The 6,122-nt window shown below is 44.6% G+C and overlaps 1 long non-coding RNA gene across 1 annotated transcript; it reads left to right on the forward strand.

Annotated features, from left to right (window-relative positions):
- The first annotated feature begins 1,289 nt into the window (after positions 1-1,289).
- Positions 1,290-5,525, forward strand: LOC131279744 (uncharacterized). The gene is made up of 3 exons (XR_009187185.1): positions 1,290-1,554; positions 3,202-3,483; positions 3,584-5,525. It is a non-coding gene; the product is annotated as an uncharacterized lncRNA (long non-coding RNA).
- Positions 5,526-6,122: the final 597 nt, after the last annotated feature.

Raw genomic sequence — 6,122 nt, forward strand, 5'->3', positions numbered from 1 at the left:
CATTATTCTGTTGCAAAAGCACATCAGCGATGGGTTTAAAGGAGTAGTGCAGGGGTTGAGAACTCTGGTGCTAATGTCAGACAGGCCTGGGTTCAAATTCCAGCCTGGCCACTGACCAGCGGCAGGACCTTGGGTAAATTTCTCTGTGTGAATAGCTCACAAGGTCTGCCAGGACTTTTCCAGTGCCAGGAACCACCTTGGAAAGAAAAGTTGAGAATGGACACAGCAGGAAGATGGGGCATCCTAGAAGTTCAGTGTCTGTCCCAGGAAGTCTAACTGAATAAGGCTCACCCAGCGTTTGCTCACAGTGCCTGGCACCCAGCAAACCATGAGCATGCCCTTTAGGCCAGGGGTTCTTAACATTTTTTATTCCACAGGCCCCTCTGCCAGTCAGGTGAAAACCACGGAGCCCTTACCAAGCCCACGCTCTCCTCTGTATTGCTTAATAAATATATCACACCTGCATCGACACGTCCCATGAGAATAGTGTTTTTTTGAATTTCAATTCAAGCTCACAGACCCCTGGTTAAGAACCCCCGCTTTAGGGTGTCCAAAAGCAGCCAACCCACCGCAGCGTGCGTGAGACACACTACGAACGCACCTGGAGCTGTTTAAACACAGCGGCATTTGTGGGTGAGCTAACCCCGTGAAGCAGCTAATGCTATCTCTGTTTTACTGCTGAGGAACTTAAGGGAGAGTGAGACTTGCCCAAGGTTAATAGCTGGAAAAGGAAGGACACAGATTTTGAACTCAGGTCTCCTGTGTCCTGCCCTGAGTCGTCTCCTAGGCCCTCCTGCTTCCCTCGAGGCAATTCATGTCATACTGAAGCAAGCACTAGTCTTTGCTCCAGCAGGCCCCCCTTCTGGAATGTCTCTGCCTTCCACCCCTGGCCCCCTAACCCTCCTCCCTTTCACCCGGCAAATTCCTACTCCCCTTTGATACCCAGCTCAGGCATTGCCTTCTCCAGGAATCTATCCTGATCCTTAACTCAGGTAGGTGTCTCTGCTATCTTAACACCTTTTATATATATGTAAATATGTTGTTACATTTCCTCACATTATTGTAATTATTTGCTAATTGATTGGCTCCTGTGAACTTCTTGAAGGAAGGAATTACGTCTCTCTTTCTACCACCCCAGAACAAACACAGTTCCTGGCACATGGCAGGTACTCTGTGAACAATTCAGTCATGGAACTGAATTCCTTAAGGAATGACATGACTGTTTTGCACTAAATAAAAATAACAGCTAGGGAAGCGGATGTGGCTCAGGTAGCTGGGCGCCTGTCTCCCACACAGGAGGTCCCAGGATCTATTCCTGGTGCCTCCTGAAGAAGACAAACAATGAGCAGACAATGAGCAGAAATGAAGCATAAACAATGAGCAGAGAACAAGCAAAACAACAAGCATAGAGCAAGCAAAAACAAAATGAGCAGGGAGCAGGTGTGACTCAAGCAGTTGGGTGCCTACCTCCCACATGGGAGGTCCCCGGTTTTGTTCCCAGTCCCTCCTAAAGAAGAAAGAAGCAGACAATGAGCAAAAACAACGAGCAAACAGGTGAGGGGGCCAACTTGGGGGTGGGGGTAGAAGAAATGTATTTTTAAAAATAATAACAATGGCTACTACTAAATGGTGTCAGACGCTAGCATATATACATATTATCTCATTTAATCCTCACAACAAACTCATGAGCTTTGGTAAATGAAGAATAGGAAAATAAGGCTCAGAGAGGTTAAATAACCTGCCTGAGTTCACACAGTCAGTGAGCAGCAGATCTGAACTTTGAGTCCAGATATCATAACTCAAGAACCCCTGCTCTTAATCCCTGGGCTCTTCTACTTCGTCAGCACCTAATTCAGTTCTTTGCACATATTAGGCTCTCAGCACTAGTTGTCAGGTTGGATGGATGGTGTGGGGTAGGCGTTGGCAAGCTCTCCACAGGATGTATGTGATCCTGGGCACAGGGCTATTGTCCCTGAGCACTCACAGGCCAACTGTGGTCTGTATTGAATTTTCAGGGGCTGCCAGCTCCTTGGGCTGGGACAGAAAGCCCTTCCTAATTCCAGGGCTCCTTTTCCCCCTCAGGCCTTCCCAGCCTTTCTCATCCCCCTAAGGCAAGGTGACATCTGAGAAAGCTGAGGACTGCAGCTGAACTGTCTTCACCAAGTTCTTAACCCATAAAACCTGGGGGGGTTTCCAGACCACACTTTCCTATGACTGTTCCAGCTAAGAATATCTTGCTGAGCTGCAATGACTCAGTCCATGGAAACCCAGGCCCACAGAAGGTTCCCAGGAAGCTGAGACACTGCAGACAACTTTTCTTCCAGCCAGGACAGGAAATCCCAGGCAGCCCCCGCATCCTCGGAACCTCCCTGTGGAGGGGACAGGCAAAAGGGTCTGAAGAGTGAGCACCGTCTTTGGGGTGAGAGGCCAGGCCTGGAAGCGATGTTCTCGCCCTTGACCACTAAGTCTGAGCTGCAGCTGGTCTCAGGAATGGACTTGGCCTCCGGGTCTCTCAGGGACTCAGGGAAGGCTGAGTCTTGCCTCAGCCAGACTTGGGTTAGAGTCCTGACCACGCCATTTACGAGGCGTGTGACCTTAGCAAAGGACACAAGCTTCCTGAGCTTCAGGGTCCTTCTGCAGAATGGGGAGGATAACAGTCCTTACTTTAATGGAACAATGGAAGATTAAAAGAACTAATGCCTACAAAGTGCTGCACTCAGTCACAATACCTAGGAGGTCCTTGAAAATGATGGCTGTTACCATGTGAGTGAGGGAAGGATAAAGCAGTGGGTGGAGCTGCCAGCAGGAGTCTAGCCATTTCTTCACTCCTCACTGGCAGACTGAGTCTCCTTGCTGTGGCATCAACCGCAGCTGCTGCCGGGACAAGTGGCACGTACTGGGCTCTCCTGACTCACGGGCTCCCGAAGTATGTTTTCTGCAGGAAAGACTGGTTTACCCGAAACCCATTGTGTTTGCAGCCTGTGTGTTTTGCCTTGGCAGGCTTGGGAGTGCATGACCCCCTGACATTGTCTCAAGGGGACTTTACTCCAGAGGTCAGGCAGGGTCTGCTTTCTTATCCATCGAGCGCCTTGGCTTTGGGAAATTTCCTCTGGACTCTGAATGGAGGACTCATGAGCTCCACAGTTGTTGCTGTGTTTTTATCTCTCCACCTCCACCCCCTCTCCATTTTTTCTTTTACAGAGCTTGAAGTAAAATGGGTAATTTGTGCTCAGGTGAAGAAAGATGCGTAATGACTCAGATGGTAGCTGTTCTTCTCTGACTTCAACGTGTGCCAAAGAAAAGCAAGTGGTCTAAGATTGGGGATAAGTAGCTTTTTAAGTGCGGTCACGCCTCCTTGTCAAGTCAACAAGTATCTATTAAGCTGTGAGTGTTTGAAGACCAGGAGCTACAGCAGAAAGGCCTGTAGAGCTGATTTAGTATGTAAGAAGTCAAAGCCTTGGGAGGAAAAGTGACATTCCTAAGGTAATCAATCATGAGGGTGGGGAGGAGGGTTAGAAGCAGGACTTAAATCCAAGACTCTGATCCTTGGCTTAATTCTTTTTTCCCCTCCTGTTTCTTCTAGTGGTCATCCATGGTGTCATTGTTGTACTGAGAAACACAAAAACACCAGGAATGAAGAGGAACGCCTTTTGCCTTTGAGGAGCTTGCAATCTAGGAGACCAAACCAACAGGTTAAATGATGAGCATGCGGTCCTCGATAGCAGGGCACAGGAGAAAGAGCAAAGGCCTTCTGCAAGGGAGACCCGGGTCCACATCCCAGCCCCACCACTCACCATCTGTGGGGCCTGACCCCCCGAGATCCTCATCGATGAAAGGACTACCTCTTAGGGTTGCTATGGAAGCATTTAGTACAGAGCCTAGCACATACTAGATGCTCAAAAATCCGAGTCCTACAAAAAACAGTTGTCTCTTCCTATTATGCTTCTCTTGGATATCCCATCCTTTGCAGTATGGATTTACATCTGTTTTTTTCCTTCAGGATCATGCAAGCCTTCAAAGGTAACCAGGAAGGCTTATGGATATTTGTCAAAGAAATAAATAGGTGCATGAATAATAAAACTAACATGCACACAGCAGTTACCATGTGCCAGGGACTGTTCTAAGTACCTTAACTGTTCTATGTGACATATCTAATACATGCATTATGCACAACAACCTTATAAGCTAGATACTGTTATCATCCCATTTTGCAGATAGGGAAACCAAAGTCCAGAGATATTAAATAACTTGCCCAAGATTATATAGGTAGTAGATGCTTGGCTCCAGAATTTGGACTCCTCACCAAAACCCTGTTCTCCTACCTGAATGAATGAAAGATGAATGAATGAACAGAGACACCAGGTAACTTCCTTTTTTACAGGTACTCTAGCTGAGGCTGAGAGAACATAACTATCTTGCCCATGGTCAAACAGTTGATTAGTTAGTGGTAAAATAGTATCATATGGCAGGATTCTACTTCCTTCACCCTTTTGGAGGTAGGTGTAGTCATGTGACTTGCTTTGTCCAATAAATTGTGAATGGAAGTGGCATAAAGCGCTTAAAGAATTTGTCACATTCCCTTATCACAGCTGCTGTGATCTTAGAACAGAGCTTCTTAACAAGAGGCCTGTGAGCTTGAACTGAAATTCAGAAAACATTCTTGTGGGGAAATATTGGTGCAGGTGTGATGTATTTATTAAATAATACACAGTATAGTGTGGACTTAGTAAGAGGTCCATGGTTTTTGTCTGACTGGCAAAGAGGTCTGTGAAACAAAAAAAGGTTAAGAACACCTGTCTTAGAAGCATGTCTTGAAATGAAGCCTGTCTACCTGGATCTCTGAGGAACTAAAATGAGCAGAATCTTCCCTGCCTATCCATGGCAGCATTAAGTGAGAAATAAATTTTCATTATGATAAGCCACAGGGATTTTGGAGTTGCTTGTTATCACAGTGGAAACTAGCTTCTCCTAACTGATGCAGGAAGGGCTAAAAACAAGAACTTGGGTAATCAAGTGCCTCGTGCAACTCCTGTTACATATCTAACACCAGTCAACACTTCACACTCTGGGAGTTTTACCTACCAATGACTTTTCCCCCAGCTGGACTAATCTCTGAATGAGCTGGATTATTTGTGGCATGAAGAGAAGACAGCTGTAGAATTCCAGCTCCTGACAAGAAGGCTCAAGACAGATATCGACAGCTTGGCTCTGCTGGTTTGAAGCCCCAAACACCTCCTCCCAAAAGTGCTGTCTTTTGCTGATTTTCTGCACTGAATGGAATATTGTGTAGAGAGTCACCTTTCGTAAAACGATCTCTAAGTGTTAAGATTAGCAACAGTATCTCCTAAAATTAAAGATGTAAAGGCAAATTTAATAAAACAGATTTGCTTTTGACTGAATAAAAAAATAGTTGTAAAGACTTTTAAGAATTATTTGTTATATAACCTAATGGGCTTACCACTTCCTATTTGACACGTGTACTAATGATTAAACAATTGATATTAATGTCAAATATGTTTGACTAATTTTCCAAAATAAATTTATATATATATATAGATATTAATTGATTGTTACCCAAAACCAACCAGTTGGATTATATATGTCAAGAGTATTCCTTATCTTTAGCCAATGAGAGAACATTATGCAAAATAAAGGGATTGGGATTTTACATATTGACTTACATGTATTGATTTTTTTCATTTTTAGGAGGTGGGAATTGAACCCACGACCTCATACATGGGAAGCTGGTACTCAACCACTGAGCTACATCCATTCCCCTATATATTGATTTTTAAAAAATCAAATATTTGCAGTGACACATATCAAAATGTTAATAGTGTCTAGGTCTCGATGGACCTTATATTCATCTTATATTTTTCTGCATCTTCCAAATTTTATTTATAGACTTTTACCCTTTGATATATTTTCCAGTATCTTCTGAATTTTTGTATATACTGCTGTTATAGCCAAACAGAAAAATCAAGTTTGTTTTGTTTTGCTTTAAGTTATATTGCTGCGTCCTCCCCAAGACTGTCTGGCTATCTTTGGGGTCAACTTAGGGTGAACCAGAGTCCAGCTGTGTTGTCTGATGAAGGCAGACCCAGAACCTCACCATGTCAAGG

Source organism: Dasypus novemcinctus, chromosome 9, assembly GCF_030445035.2.
Source record: "Dasypus novemcinctus isolate mDasNov1 chromosome 9, mDasNov1.1.hap2, whole genome shotgun sequence".
Classification (NCBI taxonomy): domain Eukaryota; kingdom Metazoa; phylum Chordata; class Mammalia; order Cingulata; family Dasypodidae; genus Dasypus; species Dasypus novemcinctus.